This window comes from Podarcis liolepis (assembly GCF_965112155.1).
Source record: "Podarcis liolepis genome assembly, chromosome: 1".
NCBI lineage: Eukaryota > Metazoa > Chordata > Lepidosauria > Squamata > Lacertidae > Podarcis > Podarcis liolepis.
This window is the reverse complement of record NC_139554.1, coordinates 114,919,326-114,946,828: the sequence shown is the minus strand read 5'-3', so window position 1 is coordinate 114,946,828 and position 27,503 is coordinate 114,919,326. Positions and strand designations below refer to the sequence as shown.

Genomic DNA, 27,503 nt, shown 5'->3' with positions numbered 1-27,503 from the left:
TTAAAATGTGAACATACCACCAAGAGGTTATTTTCCTGGTTACAGTTTGCCAGTTCCTATGGCAGCAGGCACTCCATTTAATTTTGTTTTATTAAAAATGTGAAGCAGTATGGCAGTCTCTTTAAACACAATGTACGGTTTCAATGTGGGACTTCCCCATACCGCACCCACTCTGCCAAATTCACAGTAGATGGCAATTATGCAATCGCTGTTCATTTGTTGTTCTATCTGTGAGAGAAGACCTGAAAGCAGCACAGATGCGCCTTCAGAGTTCAAGTGATGAATGTGCACACATGGTTTGCTATCTTGAAGTTTGAGTGTGACTCGCAAGATAGCTAGGTCAACTTCTGTATCTGGGAACATAACCAGAGGAGCAGTCCTGGGAATGCCACAGATATGGGAGATCAGTGAATCATGCATTTAAATAATTGGCATTTGCTATCACAAAAACACCAAGTCAGATGGCTGGGGGTGAGAATGGAGTGTTTTAGGAGCCGGCACCTCATTTTTAGGCACGACCAGCCCTGTACAGGTTCTGCAAGGGCACAGGATCCTGTCTTTTACCATGTCAGACCATTTGTCCATCCAGCCCAGAGGCTTGGGCCTCCAGATGTTGCTGAATGAGAACTCCTATAATCCTTGGCCATTGGCAATGCTTCCAAGGGCTGATGGGAGTTGTAGTTCAGTAACATCTGGAGGGCCAAAGGTGTTGATGTAAGAGCAGCGAAATCACAGCTAAGAAGCTCAAAATGCATATATGACTGACACCCTTCTTTGGAAATTAAACCAATGCCCATATTTTAACATACAACAATATTACTTGCAGAAACTTATAGTTATAGATGAATTAAAACATAATACTGTATTTTTCGCTCCATAAGATGCACCTGACCATAAGATGCACCTAGTTTTAGAGGAGGAAAACAAGGGAAAAAAATATTCTGAATGAAACAGTGGATGTATGGTTTTTGTGGTTCATGCTGTGGCCACAGACATGTGATTTGACAGCGAGTTTGGGGTAGCCCAATGCAAAAAATCCTGAAAATCCATGTGGATCCATGCTTTGCAACCACATTTTTGCGCCATTGTGGCCCCACACAATGGTGGGTGGGTGATTTTTTTGGTGCAGGCTGCAGCCATGGACATGCTATGTGATCTGATGGTGAATTTGGGGTGACCCAGTGTGAAAATCCTGAGGATCCATGGGCTTTTACCTCCCCCCTCCCAGGCAGCCTCCAAGGCATTTGTCACCTGAGACAGTCACCTCACCTTGCCTAAATATAGGGCTGGCCCCACTATAAGCTGTCTAATCAGTAAGATATATTTACATTGTATTTTTCATCTGTCAAGTCTGGTTTCCTGTTGTTTCTTTAGTTACATTTCATTTTCTTGTTACTAGTGAGCTTAATGTCAGTCTTGGGTTGTGTGTGTGTGTGTGTGTGTGTGTGTGTGTGTGTGTGTGTATGAATTTCTCCCCATCCTAGCTCCCCCCCCACCTCACACACAGAGAATGGGGGGGGGATCAAAACTATTCACATTTAAACATGAACCTACCTAATGCACACTTTCCAAAGGAACATACAAATGGAAACACAGACATCTTTCGAAATTTGCATGTCTTTGAATTTTGTAGTGCTTTTTTCCAGCCAAGTAATTTATAGAAAAGTGCATATACCAAGGTAAAGCCTGCATAAAAATGCATACATTAGTGAAAATAACGTACAAAAAGGCACTCTATTAGAGAACACTCTTTTGCAAAAATGTGTATATTCATAGAATTTTGCACTAAAAGGCTGAAGAATTTTCATGAGGACTTTTTAATATAATCAATGTTTTTGCAAACTGATATAGAAATGTGGGGAACTGAAATGCAGGCTTGAAAAATGAGAAATGGAGGGAAGCCAAAATTGACAGTTAGCCCATCCCTAAAACATACGAAGTGCTAATGAGCAAACTGAATTTTCTTTCTCTCTGGAGAACGGAGGCCAGCGCTTTCAGATAAAAGAATCAATGAGAGCTGGGGAACATCTGGAGCTGTTTTCCTGTTGTGTTTCATAGGTCCACCTCAGATTTCAACGATAGATCATCCGAAAGTTCTGCTTCATCTTGCACATGTGTACAAGAAACAAAGATGTTATACCTGTTTTTGAGAGAGTAAAAAAAGAGGAGAAGCTAGTTCAGGTTTAAAGCTCCAGGATGCTGACCAGCCCAGGCAGCCCTCTGAAACCAGTGGTGAATGCTCAGCATCTGGAAGAACTAAACCATTGAGAGCACTTCCTGTAGCACTCTTGCTGGGAGGACTAGGTTGACAAGGTTCGAGATGTATGGCCATTAAATTGCTTACAGATTTTGACCTACGTGTCCATAATAAAATAAAAACAAGACCTGATGGGTTGTTAAGTTATGCCAAACATTTCAAAGGAATTCTTGCCTGAAGATCAAATGCATCGTGTAATCTTATCATGTCAGATTAGGACATAACACCACATAACATGACACAAAACAGGGCTACTTGACATATTGATTCAGAAATTTTGCAAACAATGCCTTTGGAAGCTCTCATGTTATCAGTGTGAATAATGAATACAGTTCTTCCCACATTTCTCATGGCAGTTGGGAGCAAAGGGAAGAGGCCACAAAGTGTAACTAGACATATTGGATTATGCCTCCTTCGGAATCAAGGTTGGCACCAGAGAATAAGTTGCCAGATGTCAATTGATAGCTAATATCAGCTTCTGGTGTTGGGTTTGAGATGGTGTTTGAGTTCAAGGAGTTGTTGACATTCTTCTTTCGGTTTTGACTTTAGCTTTCAACATCTTCCCTGTCCCGATTGCGCAATTCCACCCTGTTCACCCACCCAGGTTTCAGTGATACGCGCCAGATCAGCCTCCTCATCCATAATCAGATCATGGATGAGGGAGTTTTTATTCTGGGCTGACGTGGCATTCAACAGCAGCAGTCGCAGACCCGAGGGCTGGCTGATAGGGCAACCACAATTCCCTGGTTGGAGGAGAGGCTGGCACACTGCACAGTCACTAACTGCCTGTGCCGTGTGCCCCTTACCCAGCCTGCCCCACCTCCCACGCCATACCTCCCCCTACCCAGAACCACTGTAATTGGACCTCCCCCTGCTCTCTCCCGCTCCTCTCCCCCCAGGCACATCCCGCCAAGTGCCCTTACAACCCAATTAAAAATGGTTAAAACAGTAAAAAATTAAAATTAAGAGGATATAAAAAAAATTAAAAGCAATTTAAAAGAGAAAGAAGCACTCTATGCTGGGCAGCAGAAGCAGTCCCAGGAAGCCTGTCATACCATACCCTCCAGCACTTCTCTGATGAAAACAGGGACATACTAAGGAAAAGCGGTATATTCCAGGATCAAATCAGAAACCAGGATGGCTTTTGTAAATCCAGGACTTTCCCTTGAAAATAGGGGCACTTGGAGGGTCTGGAAAACCCCCCTTGCACAATGTTGGGTAGCCTTGGCCTTAGTCATGACTCTGATGTTGACTAAAAAATGCAAAAGGCTTTTCTGTGCACAGAGACATCCTTGGAGCACTTTCAAGGGCTAATAACAATACAGTGGTACCTCGGGTTACAGACGCTTCAGGTTACAGACGCTTCAGGTTACAGATGCTTCAGGTTACAGACTCCGCTAACCCAGAAATAGTACCTCGGGTTAAGAACTTTGCTTCAGGGTGAGAACAGAAATCGCGCGGCAGCAGGAGGCCCCATTAGCTAAAGTGGTACCTCAGGTTAAGAACAGATTCAGGTTAAGGACAGACCTCCAGAACGAATTAAGTTCTTAACCCAAGGTACTACTGTACACAGTGGAGGAACAAGGAACATGGCTTATATTCCTACATTGTCCATGGGCGACATTCAGCTAAGTCTGACTTGGAGTAGACCCTCCAAAATTAACAAACAAGACCAGTGGCGTAGCGTGGGGGTGCAGGGGGGGGCCGGCCACACCGGGCACAACATCTGGGGGTTAGGGTTAGGGGGCGCAAATCCACGGGTTAGGGGGCGCAAATCCACGGGTTAGGGGGCGCAAATTACTTGCCTTGCCCCGGGTGCTGACAACCCACGCTACGCCACTGAACAAGACTCAGTTAGGTCCATGCATTGCAACGGTTCTGCTCTAAGTGAAACTTCGTTGAATGCAACCCACTGTCGTCATTATTACTTGCAGGCTACTAGTCCTATGTGTTGCCTTTGATATAATTGCTAAAGGCTAAGCAAATGACGGGGAAGCAGCTTCTTATTTAGAAAACAACGGGCCGCTATTGCACATTCAGCAAAAGCCAGAGAACCACATTTACATAAGCTAGTGAAGGATTTATGAAATGATGAAGCTTCCCATTTGTGGCAAGCACTTGAGGCCTGTTATTCGTTACAAGATGGGGAGTTAATGCCCCCAACACATCTCATGGAGATGTGTTCACACATAGCATTTTCCAGGCACCCTAGGGGCATTATATTCTTGCCTCCTGCCCCCCCCCCCATCCATAAAACTTTCAGCAGCTCCATGTAAATGAAATATGATACCCAGAGCCTTAAGAGCTGCTTGGGGAAACTGACATGGGCTTTTAGAGTATGCCAATGTTTACATTTCTCTTCCAGAGCAATTCCCCCTCCCAATGGGAGGCATGCAGTGGCGTAGCGTGGGGGGTGCAGGGGGGGCCGGCCGCACCGGGCGCAACATCTGGGGGTTAGGGTTAGGGGGCGCAAATCCACGGGTTAGGGGCGCAAATCCACGGGTTAGGGGGCACAAATTAGTTGCCTTGCCCCGGGTGCTGACAACCCACGCTACGCCACTGGAGGCATGTGTCCTACTTTGCAGAGACCTCTACTTGAAGGAGTCCCCTATCTGGCAGGATGCTAAATTCAAGAACCCTAAGAAGGGAGAGCAGCAGGGGCCTGGAAGGTGTCTGGAAGTTCAGCCAGAGAGCAGAAGGAGCATGCAGACAGGTCACCTAGTTACATCATCCTCCCTGCATGCTGCAATACATTGTATTTCCATTTACATGATGACTCCAAATTGGTACCATATGTATGGACCATATGCAAATTTTATGCAAAGACACTTTGGCCTTGTTTTGCAGCCTAAGTGGCCACCATAGGGTGACATCAAATCAAGATCACCTGGGTGATATTTCCAGGTAACAAGTAGAATAAAATTGCTTAGGGTTGCAGCCTTCATTGGAAGCAAACAAATTTGAAATTAAATTTGCACCATAGCAAAATGTTCAAGGCCACGATGCAGTCCTAAAGACACGTGGGGCCAAATTGCATATTACATCTCATTCTTTTTCTTTTCTTTTCTTCTTTTACAAATAGCTGCAGATTCAGCCCATGGGCCTGTACAACAGAGCAAATAGCAGCTTCAGAGGGAGATGCGTTCAATCAGAAAAGTTTAGGAGGCTTACCCTGAAGTAAGCTGTCACAGAGTTGCAAACTTAGTGTGACATATTTCTGGTTACTCATGCTTAGGATCAGGTTAGTGGGTACAGTTTGGAGCAGCGTGCTGGAATATTTGTTAAGGATAAAGAGAGACAGACCTCAGATTTTACCGGGCAATTTTTATACCAACTTTATTTAAAAACAAAAGTCCGTGTAAAGCAAAGGTTCCCTGAGTCAGTGCAGGAGGTTTTCTAAGGCTGTGTACACATTGTTTACTCTGGATCCAGTGCACTCTCAGGGCTGGTTTGGGAAGTGGTGTACACACACCATTAACCCATAGCAATCCTGTATCTACCCTGCTGTTTCTTTGGAAATACCGTGTTTCATTGCAAACAATCTTCTGTCTGAAATGAAAAAGAAAGAACAACTTTGCTGCATTTTAAGTCAGTGCAGCACGGCTTGCGTTGCTCTTTAGCCTTCCCTTTCGCACCGATTTAAATGGCAAAACAAAACAAAGCTAGTACACAGCGTTAAGAGCTGACTTTAACTCCACTGTTCATTGTGCTCTCATTAAAGAGGTCTAAATAAACATCCCCGGAACTATCCAGTCCACTAGCCATCTTGCTTCAGACTAGTTTTGTTCTCCGTTTCTTCAGATAAGCTCTCCAATCTTGCACCAGTCCCTCGGGGCAAACGTTGAAGGTCAACTAATTTAGCAGAGTGAAGTTTAATTTTCTGAAGGAGAGGATTATTAATTTGCTCAGGTTCCTTTTGTTGATCTTCGAAATCTCCTGTACACTTCTTTGTCTCGGATGGCTATCCAGTGAAACAGTGCCTAACCTGACAACATTTGTACTGGCAAAATACAATTCCCCCCTCATCATCTACGTTTCCTTTGAGTTTGAATTCTTGAATTTGTTTAGATGTTGTCCTCTGGCTGCCGGAGACATGCTCAGCGCTGCATGTAGTGTTCACAACCCAAGTTAGCAACGCTGAGGAATATTTATTGGCGAAAGAAGAAAAAGCACAATATCAACTGTCTTTAAACAATGCATTAACATTTGATGGGATACTGTTGGCCAGAAATGAATCTGTTCCGTGTAATAAGTACCTCTTGGCAGCTGTCTTTTAAACATTCTTAGGCTGTAATCCTATACAAACACTACAAATGTTTTATTTATTTATTGAATAGCTTTATATTCCCCACTTCGTCCAATCTCAGGCATGAGGCAGCTTCCAACAGTAGCAGATACTATACCATAAAACAATCAAACTATTTTGAAAACTAACATGACAAGTAAAATAAGGTAGCTAGCAGCAGTGAGGTAGTACAGATAGACACTATCTGTGAAACCCCACCCAAGGAATACTTTCCTTTCTGTTAAGAATTAGTTGCCAACTGTGTCCTTATAGCACACAACATTAGCATTGCAGATTTGTCTGTAGCTAATTAATTCGGCAGGGGAAACGTGCTGTGCTGCACCAATATTGCGGAGAGAATTATTCTAACTGAAAAATGGAAGCAAGCACTTCCAACTTCCTGATCACCTCTACCAAAACAGCCGGCTACTTCCTGATTCTCAAGTATGTGCCTTAGTCCTCAAAGCACTTATGTGACCCATAATTACGCAACAAGAATGTGGTTAATGAAGATCATCAATATGCGGCACTTAGGGGTTTTTTTTTAGACACAAGCATTTCAGTTAAACATGTTTTAAACTTTGTTATGAGAAATTGCATTGTCAAAAACGGAACTTCCACAGCGCCATTTGGTGCCACAGCGTAATAATGGATATACAACGCTTTTTATTTACCAATCTAGCTGAGTCCTAAATAGAAAGAGTTGAGCCAGGGGACTGAATATTTCAGGTTTCTAGCCCTCTTATTTTTGGAGGACTCAGCTATGTGTGTTCCATCTAATTCCTAACAGAAAGACAGTTCATTATAAGGGGTGAGAAACCTGTACTTGAAAATGATTTACAGATGGTATTTAACTCCAAGTAGGCTTGCTAAGACTGAATTTGATAAGTGCTGCAGATGCAAAGAGGTGGAGGGAACGTTCTTTCACATGTGGTGGACTTGTAAAAGGGCAAAAGAGTATTGGGAAATGATCTATAATGAATTGAAAAACATGTTTAAAAGTACTTCCCCCCCAAAAAAAACAAAATTCCTTTCTGTTGGGGATAATTCAGACTGAAATTCCCAGGTGTCAAAAAAAAGGTTATTTATGTATGCTACAACTGCAGCCCGTATTTTGTTAGCCCCAAAATGAAAAACGAGCGAGGTCCCAACCAAAGAAGAATGGCAACTTAAGTTGACAGAATATGCACAGCTTGCAGACTTAACATATAGAATAAGAGAACAAGAAGAACATACGTTTAGAGAAGATTGGAAAACGTTTATTGAATATATGGGAAATAATTGTGTACAGCTGAAAACGCTGCCAGCATTAAGATAAATTCAACAGTGTAAATAAGCTTTGGTGGATGCAATAATGGAATACTGAATGATTTAGTTTTTGTAAAATATGCAGCGATTTATGATATGTAAAATGAACCATGGAAAGAGAAGAAGGGAAGTCATTGATATATTACGGATGTAAAAATGAGTATTTTAAATTGTAAAACATAAATTTTAATAAAAATTATATACAAAAAAAGAGAGAAGAAACCTGGTGTCCCTCCGAATTTTCCCGGACTACAATTCCTATCATCCCTGGTCATGGATCACGCTGACTGGGGAGGATGGGAATTGGAGTTTATTTCCGCTTTTACTTGCTGGCAATCAGTTCCTTTCAATATTCTGGCTTGAGCTGCTTTGACAGAAGATTTCACGTTTCCTGTTAGGAAGAATGAGGCCGGGGAAGGCTGGCGCTGCAGCAAAATGCTGCTGAACACGCCCCCTCCGTGGCTCCTGATTGGATAGCCACCGAGGGGGCGTGAGCGCCAGCCAGGTGAGCGGGCGGCAGGGGGCAACACCCCCTGCTAGCCGGAGCTCGGGCCCCGACCACAACCCCTCCCCTCTCTTTCAGGGAGGAGAGTCTTTCTAACAAACTCTTAAATCTGGGACAGAAGCAATGCCACACTCAGCCACAACTCTCACACTATCTCACTCAGGGCCTGCCCAAGACACTTTGCTGCCTGAGGCAAACCAGAAAATGGTGTGTCCCCCTGGGCATCCTGGAAGTTGTAGTTTGTTAAGGGTGCTGGGTTAGAGGGAAGATAGAGGTGTCATGGAAGATAGAGGTATCAATGATTATTAGCCATGTTCAGTAAGCTGAAGCATCTGTCAGCTTCGGGGAATCAAATCCCTCCCACGGTGGCAGCCAAGAATCAGAGAAATGATAAAAGTTCTTACCAAGCAATTTATTCACTAATTCACAGAGAGTGGCAAGGAATGGAACCTTTCCTAAATAATGGCATTGCTCCAAATAAAGTCCCAACCCCTACGTCTACCCTATTCAACATCACCCCTGCACCAGCTAATCTGAGCTTTCTGCCTCTGAGCTCTCTGTTCTGCTACTCTCATTGCCCACCTGGTCTTGGGGGAGGGGAGGTCAGGAATGCTTTCCAAGGACACTGAATCTGTCAGCTGTCTCTCCCCTGGTGCTTCTTCTTCTTCTTGCTGTTCCTCTTCCAATATTTCCCAGCTTCTGCCCTCTGCAGCCTCTGAACTATGCCCTTCTGCAAACCACTGTTCTAAATCTATACTGTCCTCCTGTTTTCGGGAAGGTTCAGGAGAAGGGGGAGGGTGGTTCCCACCATTCCTCCTCAGTCCAGCTCCTGACAGCATTTTATACAGAGACTCTCTATACCTCTGAGTGCGAATCCTGGTGACCACGTGAGATGGTCATCCCCATCTGTAAGACTCCAGAAACACAGAACTCCCCCTTCCCCAATTTGTGGCACTCCAGATATTGTTGCAATACAACTCCCATCATCCCCAGCATGGCCACTGATAAACAATTATGGGAGTTGCAGTCCAGTGATAACCCGGAGGGTACCAGGCTGGGGAAAGTTGATATCCTGGGAAAACTTTCTGGACTAGATGCATGGGCTGGTCTGATGCAGCAAGACAAGTCTTGTGTTCTTATTTCAAATTAGGAAGGCATTTGATGTTGAGAGCAAGGAAGCAATTAGAGAACGTGAGTAGTGGGGAGGGAAGAAATCGGAGGGAGTTTGTGGGACAGGGGAAAAGAAACACAATCCATTAACCTAAAAGCTCTGCCCGACCTCGCAAATGCAATTCCACAATTCCTCTTTTAAACTGTAGTATGGTCTCGTGCCAATCTGCAGTACGCAGATAATATTAAATGGGGAACGTTTGCATGATATATGGTAACTGCTCTGCAGGGATATAGTATAAAGACATTAAGAAGGAGACCTTTAACACAAATCTGGCGTGATTTGAAGTATCATGTCAATCGCCAATTCCATGACAATATTAAAAGGATTTTAAAAAAACCAACCAAACAAACAAAAACAAAAAACCACACACACACAAAAACAAAAAAAACACTACAACCAAACACCACCCATGTATAATGGAATCAATAACTTATTTCTTGCAGGAAGAGAACACCATCATTTCTGATCTGATCCCAGAATGTCCCACTTTTCTTAGGACGTCCCTATTTTCCTCAGAGAAATATTGGAGGTTATGCCATTAAAATGGCAGTCTGGAGACCTCATGAGGAGGGCAGTAAATGATAGAACAGCCAGATAAGGCAATTGAGGGGCCCTTCTGAACTGCTGGGGCCACCAGACCAGAAACTGGTGCGAGTTCTAGACTCAGTGATGGTGCATACAGTTCAGCTTTCTACCAGTGCTAGTACCTAGCCTGCCTATATGCTTTCACCTCCACCTCTTCATGCAATGTATCAGAATGCTGCACAGGTTTTGCCTCACGGGACACTTCTGCCAGGACCAAGGTGCTACACTGCCACTCTTGAAAGTGATGTCATCTGGATTACTCTATTTTGCTGGGTGGTGGGGCTGGCTGTACATGTAAATCGCCATTTGAATGGTCTATATAGGCAAAGGTTTAAAACATTTGCTGGAATCAAGAAGGACTTCAAATGTTCTCAGACAACTGGAGTGTCTGTTTGCAGGTAAAAAGCTATTGGAAACCATCCTATATAAAGGCCAGTCTTAAGCAATGACTGCCGGAAAGTTGCCCAGGGAGATGCAGCACATACACGCGAACACCACAATTTTGCCTGATAAAAAGTTGATGACGGTACGTAATGCTAAGTATAGTAATTTAATTCACTGAAATTGTAATTGTTTGTATGCATTACTATGTGTTTACATTTGATTGGTTGATCCTCTAGTAGTTCCCGTGTAATTGGCTAATGTTGGTCACATGGGAAGTATCTAATGAAGGAGAGACTCCATTTCATGCGAAGCAAGATGACTGTGTTTTTAGAATCCACTGTGAACACTGCTAAGTTGAATAGACTCTTCTTTGCTTGAAATAAAGAGTGCAATGCTGCAGGAGAAGGTAAAAGTGGAAATCTCTCATAGGAGCTGCAAGGCATGGCCTAACTGAGATACAGAAGGCTGAGTGCTGAGCTCTGGAAAGAGGAAAATACAGCTGTTTGAAAGTTAGAAGAAGAGACTGTAAGTCCATGCTTGGATAAGCATGAGACTGTAAATAATATGTTTTAATTCATCCATAAGTTTCTGCAAGTAAAGTTTTTTGTGTTAAAATCTGGACATTGGTTTTATTTCCAAAGAAGGGTGTCAGTCATTTGAGCTTCTTAGCAGCGATTTCAGTACCCTTACTTCAACACAGAACCCACCCTTTTTCTGAAAAACTGATGAAAGCAACCATGATCTTACTCTTTCTGTCCTCTGCTTTCATATGCTGTCCAGAGCAATTCGGACAAAAATATTAAAAGCTTATTAGAGTGTCTAAAATACAAGGGCAACAATCACAGCAGACCACATCCTGTCTGCAGATGGCACATTTGTGGCAGGAGGAGCTGAAATGAATTTCCTCTTCAAAATTCTCTTTTGCTGCTTTTGATGTCGAGTGTTTTCCAGATGTTCTGTGAATGCTCACATATTTGCCAAATATGCTCCCACTGTCTGATAGAGGTATTGGGCCACCCAAACATATTTGACTTCAGTATCCATTATCTGACAGTAGATATCTGATAACATTTGATAGTTGACATAAGCTGGTATTTCACAGTTGACCTTGCTGTTAGTTGATATGGTAAAAGCATGCCAGAGTAATTTACAATGCCTTTCTTGGGTGTTTCTCTGCCATTACTGGCTTTCTCCCTGATGAAATTCTGGTTCCCTAAGGAGTCAGACATGACAAAACAACTAAACAACAACAAGAACAACAAAGGGCAGGCTTCCTCAAACTCGGTCCTCCAGATGTTTATGGCCTACAACTCCCATGATCCCTAGCTAGCAGAATCAGTGGACAAGGATGATGGAAATTGTAGTCTCAAAACATCTGGAGGCCGAGTTTGAGAAAGACTGCCCTAGGGGATGTAGACTGCTGTATTATGTTTGTCAGCATTAGATGGTAAGCATTCATTGTATGTATGTATGTATGTATGTATGTATGTATGTATGTATGTATATAAATATGTATGTGTTTGTTTAAATCAGTCTTCCCCAACATGGTGCTCTCCAGATGTTTGAACTACAACTCCCATAACCCCAGCCCACATGACCAAAATGATGACAGCTGAATTATGTGGAAGGTACCAGTTGGGTAAAGGCTGGTTTCAAACCTTTTAGACTGCCCTTCATCAAAACTGGTTCCAGGGCAGTTACAAGGTCAGCGTCTCCCTCCAAAACGAGTTGTTTTTAGATCAGCTGGGAAAGGAAGCAAAATTTTAAACGCTGTAATTGAGGTCATCCATTCTGCTGTCTAAAATGGTTTCGAAATTGCCGCAATTTTGGAAAGTGCTTTGGTTTAAAATGTGTGCCATTTTAGCAACATTTTAGTAGCCTAATTATAATTACGAGGAGTGCTTGAAGGAACTGGGTATGTTTAGCTTGGAAAAGAGGAGACATGATAGTCATCTTCTAACCTTTCAAGGGCTGTCACATGGAAGAGGGAGCAAGTTTGTTTTCTCCTGCTCTGGAGGGTAGGACTCAAACCAATGGCTTCAAGTTACAAGAAAGGAGATTCTGTGGTGATCTTTGTGTGGGTGAGGTGGGTGGGTGTTTTGGATCAGGTTAGCCATATTGATTTGTATGCTGTTGGTGGATTATTGTCACTGTCCTGTTGGGCTGTGTATGTGAAAAAGGGGAGCCATACCGGGGTGAAGGCGTCTTCTTCTGTTTGTCCCCGTGTCAGTTTCAGTTTATTAGTTAATTTTTCTAGTAGGGCTGTTTCCCATACTATTTGGTACCATTGGTCCATGCTTACTCCTGACAGGTCTCTCCAGTGTCTGGTTATGGTGTTTCTGGCTGCTGAGAGCAGGTGGGTTATGAGTTCTTTGTGGTGTAAATGGGCATTGTTGTCTTGGAAGATGTTTAGTAGGGCCAATTCTGGGGTGATGTCTATTACTTGCTTAGTTATTTTACACATTTCTTGTATGGCTGTTGTCCAGAATAGTTGGGTTTTGGGACACTCCCACCACAAGCAAACAATCACACCCTAGGGCAACCCCAACCTCTCTCACCACCAAAGGAACACAAGTGAACAACACAAGCAACGCTGACACCAAACTCTACATACATTAAACATAATAGAAACACCGCCACCCGACCCCACCCCTACCCATCTTCCCTCTCTCCACCCCCTTCTTTTTTCTTTTCTTCTCCCCCTAATGCCTCAACAAATGAAATGGATTTGTAAAAATGTTACATGGGAAAAAACAACAACGAGGCACTACACTTCTGTAAAACAAGAAAATCCTGAATAAAAAAAAATATATATTTTTTAAAAAAGAAAGGAGATTCTGACTAAACATACGAAAAAAGCCTTCTGACAGTAAGAGCTGCTCGACAGTGGAACGGTCTCCCTCGGAAGATTGTAGACTCTACTTCCTTGGAGAGTCTCCTTCCTTGGAGACTTTTAAGCAGAGGTTGGGTGGCCACCTGTCATGGATGCTTGAGCTGAGATTCCCGCATTGCAGGGGGGTCGGACTAGATGACCCCAGGGTCCTTTCCATCTCTGCGATTCTATATATCTATGATTCTAATTTATTTTGCGATTGCGGATTTATTTGTATGAATGGCATGCAAATACCCTAAACAGGGCTGCCTTCAGAAGTCTTCTAAAGGTTGTATAGTTACTTATTTCCTTGGTTCGGGGGCTGGGTTGTATAACTCCATACCCTCCAACCAAGGCTGGATTTAGGTTTGATGAGGCCCTAAGCTACTGAAGGTAATGGGGCCCTTTATATGTCCCGCTGTCCTTTGTCAACAACAAATTGTCACTGTTTTTTGTGTTGAATATATGCTATATGGTCATTCATGGACCTAACAGGTCCATACACAACACAAAACACTGTTGCTGTATGTAGATTTTATTTTGTTTGTTTTGTATCTTATATTTTGAAATGTACATCCAGGTTTTTTTCCTTTTTTTGCGGCCCCCAAGAGAGCTATAGCTTGTTTAGCTTATGCATAAATCCGGCACTGCCTCCAACATTTCTCTGATGAAACCAGGGACATCCTAAGGAGAAGCAGGACATTCTATGATCAAATCAGAAACTGGGATGGCTTCTGTAAATCCAGGACTGTCCCTGGAAAATAGCGACACTTGGAGGGACTGCACTCCTCAACCTTGGCCTAAAAATAGTTGAGGGAAAGAGATTGTACTCTGTGACTACCCAGCAACCACCATATACCTAGGCCTGCAACTCCTGGCAAAATAGCTGATTGGGCCTGGGTGCTCCAGTTGCAGCAGTACTAAGATGGGAGAGGAGGGAGGTTTCACACTGGGGTAGGGCCAGTTTGTGTCTGTGTGCGTACATTCTGCACTAACTTTGCCCTGAGGTTCCAACAGGCTTACGAACACATGCTATGTATACTCTTCCTTAAGTAGTCTCAACTTGAACGGAGGAATGCAAGAATAAAAATAGGAAGGATTACTGCTTCCTGACCAGATGGTGACTAAAAGACAAATCGCCCATTTACTTAACCTACTCATCAATAAAACACAGTTCATTTTAAAGGTGGCTTTAGTTTAAAGCAACTGTACATTTTATGGAACAAACCTGCACTCTCTCTCTCTCTGTAGCACCTCAGTGCTTAGAATAATGAACAAGATCATCATCCCCTCTCGCGAACATTTGCAGATTCTGCAAGAACAGATAAAAGCAGCCTTCGATTTTTATTTTTAAAGGAAGCCACACACCAAACAACCTGAATCTCTGTTTCCTTTTTCATTTCTGGGAGGGCATTCAGATAGTGTTGTGAATTATTAATTGCTATTAATGCACCATCAGTCTGTGTACAGAACATTCACAAGTAGGAGTTGCAATAAAAGGTTGCACTGCCAAGGTGCTGAACAGGCAGGCGTGCTCTTCTCCACACAACTCCATTCCGTTTTCCCTTGACCCTGGTCATGCAGCACCCCTGCCCATTCAGCACACTCGGCTTTTGTGGCCCCTCTCACTTTAGCATTTCCTCCCTTAAGTTTAGAATTCTTGCAAACCTTGAGTCTGCTAACATCACCCTCTTTTGCGTGGCTACATAAGGATCCACCCTTGGTCACTGAGTATATCTTCCAGTAGCACCTTACAGACCAACTAAGTTTGTTATTGGTATGAGTGTGCACACGAAAGCTCATACCAATAACAAACTTAGTTGGTCTCTAAGGTGCTACTCTATCCATTCTTAAGGAAATCAGCCCTGAGTGCTCACTGGAAGGACAGATCATGAAGCTGAGGCCCCAATACTTTGGCCACTTCATGAGAAGAGAAGACTCCCTGGAAAAGACCCTGATGTTGGGAAAGATGGATGGCACAAGGAGAAGGGGACGAAAGAGGACGAGATGGTTGGATGGTGTTCTCGAAGCTACCATCATGAGTTTGACCAAACTGCGGGAGGCAGTGGAGAACAGAAGTGCCTGGCATGCTCTGGTCCATGGGGTCACGAAGAGTCAGACACGACTAAACTACTAAAGAACAACAACAACAACAAAGTGCTACTGGAAGGATTTTTAAAAATATTTTGTTTCGGCTATGGCAGACCAACACGGCTACCTACCTGTAACTAGAACTGAGTATACCGTTAGCCTATAGGATGGTGACTTCAAAAGCTTAAGCAAGGCTGCTTTCTTCATTACAACACAAAAGGAAGAATGCTCAAACTAATAGCTGTAGACTCACGAGTTCCAGGTATCAACTGGGATGTTCACATGTAGATGTTATTAACATCATGAATCTCTTTGCTAGCATATATTTTCAAGTGAAACTGTTTAAACAAATGGAGATGTTCCTTTGGGATTGTTAGAAGAGAGATCCTGGAATGTTTTGTAAGGGCATTTTGGTTTGAATGTTGCTACTCTGAGAATAGGAACAGGAGTGAGGGCTGCAGGCAGTTCTTGAATAACTATGCTATGCTAATGATGACTCTGGCACCTGTGTTCAGAATATGCATGCCTTTACCTCTACAATACATCTCTGGTTCGATCATCCCATGCCCCCCAAATTTTCAAGGCGTCTGTGTTTACACCAAGCGCTTATGTACTATGGGAAAATGTGCCTCTTCTAGGATTGCTGGTGCCTTGAATGCTGCCATTACGGAGTTATGTGGAACTTGGAAGGGAATGTGCGCCTCAGCTATGTAAACTGGAAAGGGAGAGGAGCAGGGTTCAGGGGCTCTTGGAGGCATGACAGGGTCGGTATTTGGATCCTGTCCTAGGCAAGATGTGCAGTGTTGTCTTCTCTAATGAACAAGGGTTACAGATCCCAACATCCCTGGTGACATAAGAACACTCTGGATGGCAGCACTCAGAGCATCTCCCTCTAGGAAAATGCTAACTAGGCTTTGGGCCCTGTCAGACCCCCTTTGCCTCTTTTCCAAAGCCCAGCACCTCACTTTCGTAGCTTTGGGAAGGCAGCATGAGTAGTAGTGTAGCATTGGGGCTGTGGTGGGGTGACTACAGGGGCAGTTGCCCTGGGCGCAAAATTGTTAGGGGCACAAAATTTCAACACCCAGTGCTGCCTCAATACAGCTGTGTGATTCCATTGCTGGACTCTGTTGAAAATAGCTTGTCCATTTGGAACAACTCTTCTTATCTCTGAGGCTGCAGTCTTCTGGGTGATGTGGATGCCATTATGCAGATGAATACGCATGCGTACTCGGTCTGCTTCCCTCCCACCCTGCCCTCTGTGTGGCCCCCGAGCATTGGCAAACCACGCTATGCCACTTGAGTGTGAGGGCTGGGGGCAGGCTGAGGGCCACTGAAAAAGGCCTCGAGGGCTACATGCAGGCTGCATGTTGGACCACCCTGGTCTACAGTCAGGTCAGGTGTAAGACATCCTTTTGTGCTGAAATATTGAGCCAGGACCAATTTCAGCCGGGGGGGGGGGGAGGAAGCTTGTGGCCCTCCTGTGAGTACAGTGGTACCTCAGTTTAAGAACAGTCCTGTTTACGAACAATTCGGTTTATGAACTCCACAAAACTGGGAGTAGTGTCCCGGTTTGCGAACTTTACTTCGGTCTAACAGTGGAAGGGCACCGGCGGCGGGAGGTCTCATTAGGGAAAGCGCGCCTTAAGAATGGTTTTGGTTTAAGAACAGGCTTACGGAATGGATTAAGTTCGTAAACCGAGGTACCACTGTATATGAAACTGGCAGTGATCCTGTGTAAAGTTGTGGACAGGTTAAGTATTAAGTAGCCAAATTTGTACGTCACACAAAACCATGGGGTCAAGATGGCTGACTTCGAGCAAACCATCATTGATGATAGCCACAGTATGTCTGTTGGAACTAAGCTGTGGTTAAGCAAACTGGAAACAAAAAGCTTATGGAAGAAGAGTAGAAGGGAGGGGGGAGCACACAAGTCCAAGGACTCCTTCATGACCTGCTAAATCAGGGTCAGAAAACCAGTGGCCCTCCATCTGTTGTTGGACTCCAATTCCCATTAGCATGGTCAGTAGTTAGGGATGCTGGAAGCTGAAGGGTTCTCGCCCCTGATTTAATTTTATTCTGCTATGAGAGCTGGACCATAAATAAGGCTGATCGCCGAAGAATTGATACTTTTGAATTATGGTGCTGGAGGAGACTCTTGAGAGTCCCATGGACTGCAAGAAGATCAAACCTCTCCATTCTGAAGGAAATCAGCCCTGAGTGCTCACTGGAAGGACAGATCGTGAAGCTGAGGCTCCAATACTTTGGCCACCTCATGAGAAGAGAAGACTCCCTGGAAAAGACCCTGATGTTGGGAAAGATGGAGGGCACAATGAGAAGGGGACGACAGAGGACGAGATGGTTGGATAGTGTTCTCGAAACTACCAGCATGAGTTTGACCAAACTGCGGGAGGCAGTGGAAGACAGGAGTGCCTGGCATGCTCTGGTCCATGGGGTCACGAAGAGTCGGACACGACTAAACGACTAAACAACAACAACAAATGTGGAGCATTGTACTGGGGAACCATTTCTTCCCTGGTCTTCGTGTGCGGACTCTCACGATCCACATGGATCTGAACAAGAATGGAGCATCATGGTTGCAGTGTTGCCCCGAGGCTGTGGCCTACCTTTATTGTCATGTGGCAAGCATTTTCAGGGACAATGCAGTGTGGCCAAGTCACATTTTCATGTGAATTCTCCTAGGTTGGGTTCCTAGGAGCTCACCTAGCCCCTCCGTTCTTGAGCTTCCCCCTTGCTCTCGAGGGAGAGATTTTTCTTGATACCCTGGGGAGCTGTAGCCATTGTGAGAACCCACATTTTGAAACCGTGAGGCTGCAAAAATCCCATCTACTTCAGTGAGATTTAAGTTGCCTAGCTATGTGCCCAGGAATACAGCCTGAGCTCATAAGTGTATTATTTACTGCAATATGTGCTTTGCTGTATATTGCTTCTGCTCTATACTCCCTAAGCACCATCCCTTGTGTACATTCAGGTCACTAAAATTTATATAATGCCTATTCCACTGTGTTAAACTTTCATAGTTTGGAATGTGTCCAGTGTACCATTCTAGAGCCGCAGAGAGAACAACTTCAGCAATAAATCAAGTATCTACAGTGCAAGAAAGGGGTTAATTATGGGTCCCAGACTATAATAACTTATACCCTGAATTAATCCTATTTGTAATGAGGCTTATCTTTTTTATTTACCCAGGGCTATTAATTACCAAAGTATTTTCAACATTTATAAATTCATATTTCCAAGTTTACACCAACAAGAGATCCAAAAAAAAGGAATAACCGTTAATGAGGCTTGCATTGTTATTTACCCAGCTATCAATTACGCAAATGTTCTGTTTGCAAGTTCACAAACTCACGTGTCTTGCGTTAAATGAAAAGCAACAGATTTTGTTATGGGTGAAATTCTCCCTATGTGCCTATCTTACAATAACTGTGGTTTTACCTTTTTCGAAACGTGAAATAAAAAGAGGTTAAGTTAACAGGATGATTCGTTTGGCAGTTTCCCCCTGTAACATAGTATTTTACTTTCAAACCTCCAGCTTTAACCCGATTTATTTTTTTAGTTTTTATTTAAGCCCGTACAAGCTTTTGATATTCAGACCCATTTACATTTCTCCTTCCGCCTAATCAAAAGGTATTAAAATGTGGAAACTCGGAATTGTCATTCAGATTTCATTTTAAACTGCTTATCTCTGGTTGCCTTCTGATTAAACACAATTTGGGGAAAATCAAAATGTCACATTATCTTTATGGCCAAGCTTTTGATCAACGCAGTCAAGGGCTTCCAAGTTTACTGCAAAGAGGGCTCCCCTTAGTGGTATCTCAGTGAATCGCAAGGTCAAGGAGACTGAGTGGAACACAATTCAGGCCAGCTGCTGACTGTCTTTACTTAATACAGCCCTTTGCCAGAACATTTCCCCCAGATAAAATTAAAGGCACATGCTTATATGGATGTAATCTGGTGCCTGCTAAAAGCTGGCTGCTAATGTTTGCAGATGCTTTGGCTGTGTTTCTCTGTGCCCTTTGAAGTTAAAGGATGAGGCACAAAAGAAGTCCGCAAATACACACCTACATTCTGTTCTGATCATTAAAGTTCTCGACTAGAGGCAATATTCCAAGGCATGTTTTCACAGTGAGGGAACGATTCTACCTCTAAAGTGGCTTGGGGAGGTGGGGGACAGCGACTTTGATGTTTTGCACCTCCATCTCGGCCCACCCTGACTGCACTTTCCCCTTAAACACTGTAGGGTAGAGGGTGGTCTCTTTTGTTTCCAGCTTTCTAACAGTCGTGTAAAAGGTAGGAAGGGCATCATCTGTTGACGTGGATTTGCTGGCACAATAAGCAGACTGGAACACAACTATCCTTTGAAATTGGCGTTTCTCTGAATTTTTGCGGTCATGTTTTCCAGCGGTGTCATGTTTTGCAAAAACGTGTATACTAAAGTTTTCACAAACATGCACATATTTGCGAACGTAACATACAAAAATGTGCAGTGGTATGCAAAATTGCTTTGTAAAAACATGTTTATGTAGTAAAACAGTATCCAAAGATGTGTCTCTTGGGAGAAATTTGCACCAAAATGCTAATGAATTTTCGTGAGGATTTTTCCCCCATGTGGAAATGTGGAGAAATGAATTGAAGTATGGGGGGAAACGAGAACCTGACAGGAAACTGAAATCGACCGATTCATCTATCCCCATCAACTCTTGAATTTCTGTTTGTCGTGAAGTTAAATGTTCTCTCTGAAAAAATCTCACCCGGAGACTTCAGAGAGCCCCTGTCAGTGTAAATAGATAGCAGAGCTGGATCAACCTTTGCCAATTTGGTGCATTTTGGAATACAATTCCCATCAGCCCCAGCTGGTATAGCCATAATGGGAGTTATAGCCCAAAACATCACAAACATTGATGAATATAATAGTTTCTCCATGTCACACACACACACACACACAGAGAGAGAGAGAGAGAGAGAGAGAGAGTTATTTGGTAATTACTGTATGTCCTTGTGATTTAATAAAGTTTAATTTTAAAAAACCTCCTGTAGTACCAAGTTCTAGGGCTACATGAACAAAACACATATTTAAATACACTCATTATAGGACCCATACTTCATGCCCTTTTAGAACTTTGTTTGGACTGCCTCTGGAAAATTTCATATTGGAATCTCATATTGACAGGCCATGAGGAGAGGCTGGCTGATGAAATTTGGGTATGGCACACAACTCCTACCCCCAAAGCAAATGCATTTCTCTAGTAAGTTAACTGAATTTTTAAAAAGTTGTTTGTGAAATTTCTAACTCGCTTTTTGTCGTTACCAAGCCCAGGGCAAGCTACAATATCAAACGTAAGATAAAAAACACAGCTAAACAGAGCAGATAAAATACAGCATTAAAAATACCACTCATATTAAAACACTTCTTCATGCTATGCTGGTTCCATCCTGGGCATCAACCAGTTATCAACATCCCATTTTAAGTTGGTTCCCAAAAGGAAAGTAAGGTATGTGCCAATCATATTTCGGAGGGGAGGGCATTTCGTAAGTGAGGAGCCATCACAGAGAAGGTGCTTTCATGTATCACCGTTGAATGCACCGTTCCTGGTAGAGGTGCTATGTTGGAAAGGGTCTTTTGAAAGATCTTAACACAGGGAGAGGCGTTCCTTCAAGTATAGTAGGTGGTCCAGGAAGCCCAAATTGCTTCACGATGGGCTCCAGATCTCTTTCCCCTTTTTAAACTTAATTTTTTTACCATTGTTTAGGGCACTGCAGTGAGGGCACCACAAGCACAGTGCTAGTAAAACTCCAGCCAATCACCATGTTCATTTCACAGAGGCTATATGTATAAATTAGCCCATGCAAATTTTGTGCAAATTTATGCTGCACCCAAAGTATTTAGCAGCGTCCCTGCAACGCTGCTACATGGAGACTGCTCTGCTGTGCTCCTTCTCTCCCCCTCCCTTTTCTTTTTGGCTGGGCAATATGTGCTTAACTTCAGATCAGTTTTTGTATTAGTAATAAATTAGGATTACCCTGTGTAGCTGATGCTTCCTGACTCTCTGCTATCTTTCCTGCGAGTTTGCAGTTGTCAAAATGAATAATACACAGCATCAATTTAAAACCTCCTTTTCTCTGTGCTCAGCTGCAATAGTTTCACTCTGTCTCAATTCTGTTGGTTGCTATTAAATCCAAGACTGTTTTAAATTCCTTGAAGACTCTCATGGAAGCATCAATTATACATTGTACGTATTTATTAAAATTCTGCTTCAGACAAAAGGATGCTCGGTCCTCTGGAGAAAGTTTTTCCTCCCTTTTCTAAAACTCAGAAGTTAAGGAAACAAAGAGTTTGCCATTCAAGAAAGTAGATGAGCCAAAGACTCAAGTGTTAAAGTAAGGAATACATATGTTCCTTTTCAATAGAGTGTGGACTGTAGCCAAGAACCACACACAGCTCACAGTTTGTTCATCATATAGTCCTCTCATTTAATGAGTCTCTGGTCGCAGCCATTAAAAAGGTTTTGCTCCTCAGTGTGATTAGCCTGGGCTTTGGAAAAGAAAAGATGAACTGTTCTCCTGCACCTTTTCTGGTGCTGTTCATTAAAACCTTGGAAAGAAATCCGACCTTGGATTTACAAGAGAACTTCAAAGTGGATATTTCTGATTAGTCGTTAACTTACAGAGGGGTTTAAATGAAGGGAAGCCGTCCAAGATGCACGTGGCCTTGGAGGTTGTGAAAACTGTGACACCTCCAATTGAAGAAGACCTGTCGGAAATGAAGAGTTCCTTTCCTTGTAGTCAATGCTTCTCTGGCTCTGCCTCACTGGTCAGAACTACCATTGCTTAGAGCAGCTCTTCATACCCCAGAACATCAGATAAAAGGTAGATCCATTCCAGGGTTACTTAGCATTATCTAAGTAATGAAGTTTCCACTGTTCCACATCCCTTGAAGGAGTGTGGGCTGGGCTGGCTAGATGTGAGAAAGATATTTGTACAGTGACCAGCTCCCACTTGGCACAATGTAAAATCAAACAATACTACCAGGTTTCAATAAATCAAATGAGCTCAATGGTTGTTTTTGGGGTTTTTTTTTTAGAAAGGAGCTTGACAGATGAGAAGGTTTCTTAGAGTATCTTTCATGGCTAGAAGATGGGTTCAATTCTCAACTCAGCTAGGAAGCTGGCTGGTTTTGAGCAGGACATAACCTTTTAGCCAAATCTACCTCAAAGGGCTGTTGTGTCAGTAAATGAACACTAAGTGTACTGCTGTGAACTTCCTGGAGGGAAAGCAGTACAGTGGTACCTTGGGTTAAGTACTTAATTCATTCCGGAGGTCTGTTCTTAACCTGAAACTGTTCTCTTTTTTAAAAATAATATTTATTAGAGTTTCGAATAATACAGAAAACAAAAAACAAAAAGAAAAAAAGGGAAAAAAAGAGTTCATCCTTTACAATCCCATTTTCAATAACTTTTTTCCACGACTTCCCCTCACCTCCCCTTCTTGTATTCCAAGTTCAAATATTTATCCAACAAGTTCTTATCTCTAATTTCTTAACCTTAATTTGTTATTATATTTATATTAAATTTTTAACCTTAATTCATTATTATATTTAATTCAATTTATATATCAACTTTTAACTTATGTACCTCAATCATTTATAGAAAACTTTTTCTAAGGTCGACCCTATTTCCCTTCCACGAATTCCCCATTCTTATACTAATAGCAACACAGAATTAAACACAGAATAAAGAAGATCAAGCCCCCTTTGGATTTCCAAACCGCACCCTCCTTTCCCCGGTTTCAATCCCAAAACCATAGTCCATTAGTCCATCTATTATCAGCCTGGCAACCTCACGTCCGAGGCCCTTAAATCTATCCCAGTCCCTTTCTGCCGGCCTCTTTGAAAGTCCCTTGTATTTAACACCCAGTCTCGAAGGGGCACTCTCTCTATAATATCCATGTTCCTTCCAGCCAGGCCTCCTTGTTTAAAGGTGGAGCTCAAATCCTGTTTCTTAGATCCAAATGTCCCAAAAGCTCCAGCTTCCACCTTGATCAAATTAATAGTCCCTAGATCTTCAGATCCCCACAAAAGAAGATCTTTCCATTCCTCATTTCTAAGTTCAAACCAAGTTTTCCTCTTCCAATCCTTATTTTCTTTTAAATCCATCTTGGCAGGCCTCCGGCTCTCATTTGCCTTCTGTAACATTTCAGCCCCTCCTTTCTGCTCCTCCTGTTCAGCGTATATCTCTTCCTCCTCCTTAGTCTCTAGTTTCTTTTCTTGTCCAGCTGCCTGGGTTTTGTATGTCAAGTCCTTTTCCAGCTCAATAGATATATTTGCTGTTGACTTCAAATTTGTAGCACTTGTAGACAAAACATGACCTTGTTCGTACATCTTTCGCAGCTTTCCCATGAGAAAAACAACCTCATCCAAGTCAGCCAGTATTTTCCGACCTATTTCCATTCTTGTAATGTCCCTGAACCCCCTCTAGAGGGATTCTGGTTATTTAGTATTTCTTTCACTTCCAGTCCAAAAGTCAAGTTAATTTGTTTCGGTCCTTCTTTATTTTCAACAACTTGTAACAATATAACCGGCTAAACCAAAGCTTTCTATTTTTTCCGACTTTGACAGCTAATTTGACAGCTGTCAAAATCTTCTGTATCTCCTCAGCAGGCTCCTCTCGCGGATCACTCCCGGTCCCGGGAAGGGTGGCACTTGATCAGAAAATAAGCTCTTATCCTCCAGCACAGTAACTTATACTTTTAAATCTGTGGAATTAATAACTTTTATCAAAAAAGGGAAAAAAAGACTCTTCTCTCGACCTTAGTTGTCAAATCCTTGCTTTAAAATGTTTACAATGGGGGGGGGGGAGACGGACTTCCTCTTTGCACCTCCCCCGCTCGTGCCGAATCCACAAAAAAGGAATTTTTTTTGATCCAGTTTCCAAATTACTCACGGGTTGTTGTTCTTGGTTTTTAGTCCAAATTTTCAAAGGAAGAAGTCAGCGCTCTCCGACGAATGGCATGCGGCTTCGCTCGGCAGGGGAAGCAGTAGACTCACAGCACCGCGCCGCTCCCCGTCCCCCATTCCGTAGCCTTTAAAAAGGCTCCTTCGCGGGTCGGGAGGGCGCTAACGGTGCCCGCCGAGTCACCAGGTCCACGGGCATCCGCGCCCGTGGGTTTTGAGGGTCCCCGCGTCGCCGGCGCGGCAGAACCCGACCCCTGTCGAGCAGACTCCCTCCGGAGCTCGGAGGGAATCCGCCATTCGGCGATGGCGCCAACCCGGAAGTTAACCTGAAACTGTTCTTAACCTGAAGCACCACTTTAACTAATGGAGCCTCCTGCTGCCGCTGTGCTGCCGGAGCACAATTTCTGTTCTCATCCTGAAGCAAAGTTCTTCACCTGAGGTACTATTTCTGGGTTAGCGGAGTCTGTAACCTGAAGCGTATGTAACCCGAGGTACCACTGTATATAAATGTAGAAGGCAGTTGCATATTCAAATATGTGTGTGTATGTGGAGATGTGTAAATAAATGTGGGCAGGTACTTAGATGTAGATATAAATATGTGGCATAAAGAGTTAGAACATAGTCACCTGTATGGGACAGGATAGAAATTAAAATAAGTATGAAATCATTTATGATTACTGTGGGAATGTTCTGGGGTGCAGGAGAGGATATATTGACTAATTATATCCTTATCCAACTTGTGCTAACAAGTTCCCAAAATATCAGCAGAGTTTATAAACATTCCCCTTTAAGTTCGCAATGGTAACGTGTGCACAGGTTCGCTAGAACCTCTATAATAATTACTCTGGCAATTTCCCCTTTTGTTCCCTCTTAAAATACAAGACACGACACAGTCTTTATAAAAGTATAAAAGAGTTTACTCACGTTCTGTTCACAATATGATCCCAGAAGGCAGACAGCTTAAAAAAGGTAAAATACACTCAGAATCTATCTTATAGGAAAATAGTACTGTCCTCTCTTAGCTGAGAGCCAAGAGGGCATGTTGCTCCTTCAGAAGATGAAGTGCTTTTATCATTTACCTGCACAGGTGAGGCCACACCCACCTCTGGTCACAAGCGGAGGAAGTCCGTCCCCAGGAAGTTTAACTGCTTGCTGGACAGACATCCCTCCCCATGTTCTAACATGTACACTCTAGGAATGTTGTCATTGACTGCTCCTGTGTTTACATCCCACAATTACTGTATAGTGGAAAAATGCAAATAGCCATATTCATTTTGATTATTAAGGCAGAGGTTGAAAAATGTGATTAAGAATACATTTCCTCTGATGAATCTGAAATAATATCTGTATATTGCTCTGTTCTGTCTGTTACACTAGATGTTATATTCTTGGTACGTATCAAACAGTAATAATTTATCTATATATATATATAAAAAAATAAATAAAACGTGAAGAAAAATAAACATGGAAAGCAAACCTCTTTGTGAATGGAGAGCTAGATGAGCTAGAGGCAAGAGTGCAATACCATCCATATATCTGTAGCAGCTGTCTATGCTTTGTTGTATTGGTATGGGTGGGTGGGAAGTCCAGAACTGCTGAAACAGGGTGACTGTAGTGGAAATGCGGAAGACAATTGTATTTTGAGGAGTTAGGTGGCGTGTCCCTTTCCCTTTAACATCCCCAGTTTGAGGTCTCCTGGATTCTTGTGTTTCACACACCTGTCAGGAGTTTCTTGGGTTCTTCTGGGTTGCAAGTGCTGGCTGGATGCCGGCTGCAGGTAGTGGGAGACTCTCTCAGCCGCTCTGTATTAATTCCATCTCAGGGTCCTGAGCTAATCATGAGCAATGCCTGGTGCACTTGATTACATCAAGGCAGGCTATAAAAGCCATAGGTGGGGGGGACCAGGAGAGCTTCTACCCAGATCAAAGGACCTGATGCTGGGAGACCGACGGTCGGGGTCTTTCTCCTGCTGCTCTACCTGGGGCTCCGGGCAGCTGAAGGGGAGATTGGGTAGCTCCTGTCGACTATGTTTTATTTTATGCTTTGCATGCCTGCTGTTTATTTGTTAATAAAACTGTTTTGGTTCCCCTTCTACCTCCTCATTCCTTTTGTCCTGATATCCTTGGAAAGAACTGCTGCATTTGGCAGCACAGTGACCAAACAATGTTTAGAATTCTAATACACGAGATCTTTAAAAATCCCCTTTTTTGTTTGTTTGCTTCACTGTTCATTTAATATTTCGCTCGCAAAACATCCATTTTCCCACAGGATTTGCACCTGACTTTTATCGCTACTGGCAAACAACACAGAGTCGGTCTGCGTTCCTCAGCTGCTTCTGGAAATTCCCCAAAGGTGAATCCAAATGTGCAAAGGAGCAGTGGAACTCCCACAGCCCAACAACATTCTCTCCCATGTTTGGCTTGGCTTGCTTGGCTTGGCAGACTGCCCTGCAGTGCATCCTGCATTTTAACCATTAGCTCTACAAAGGCCCTGGTTCTTTTCAGACATTCGTAGTAATCAGGGAGCCGCCTTGACCTGCACATGCATGCAGCTGCTGGGTGACCTTGGGCTAGTCACACTTCTCTGAAGTCTCTCAGCCCCGCTCACCTCACAGAGTGTTTGTTGTGGGGGAGGAAGGGAAAGGAGATTGTTAGTCGTTTTGAGACTCCTTAGGGTAGTAATAAAATGGGATATCAAATTCTTCTCCTTCTCCTCCTCCTCCTTCTTCGTCTTGACGCTGGGTGCTTCTCGACTGCCACTGTTCTCAGGGTGGCATTCAGTGCATATTGGCAAATTCAGGTTGTGTAAATTGAAGTGGATCTAGCACCCTTGCACAAGAAACATGTCCCCACCACCACAAAATTGGACTATTTTGCTGTAAGGAAAGTGATGGGGAAATGAGCTGGAAAGCTTGGGATAGCAGACGCTTGATGCAGCGTCATTTAGCTGCCCCACAAATCGTGGGCAAACAAATCAGGATGAATACTGAACAAACAGGTTGTCGGAAGCAGGCTAGGTATATACAAAACACCAGAGTGTGGGAGCAGCTTAATCATTTTGGGGTGTGCTTC

General features: G+C 43.2%; 1 long non-coding RNA gene across 1 annotated transcript; it reads right to left on the bottom strand.

Annotated features, from left to right (window-relative positions):
• Positions 1 to 1,798: 1,798 nt before the first annotated feature.
• On the bottom strand, positions 1,799 to 25,495 carry LOC310704301. Its single transcript, XR_014524710.1, has 2 exons — positions 25,357 to 25,495; positions 1,799 to 2,140 (listed from the first exon to the last, which is right to left on the bottom strand). It is a non-coding gene; the product is annotated as an uncharacterized lncRNA (long non-coding RNA).
• Positions 25,496 to 27,503: the final 2,008 nt, after the last annotated feature.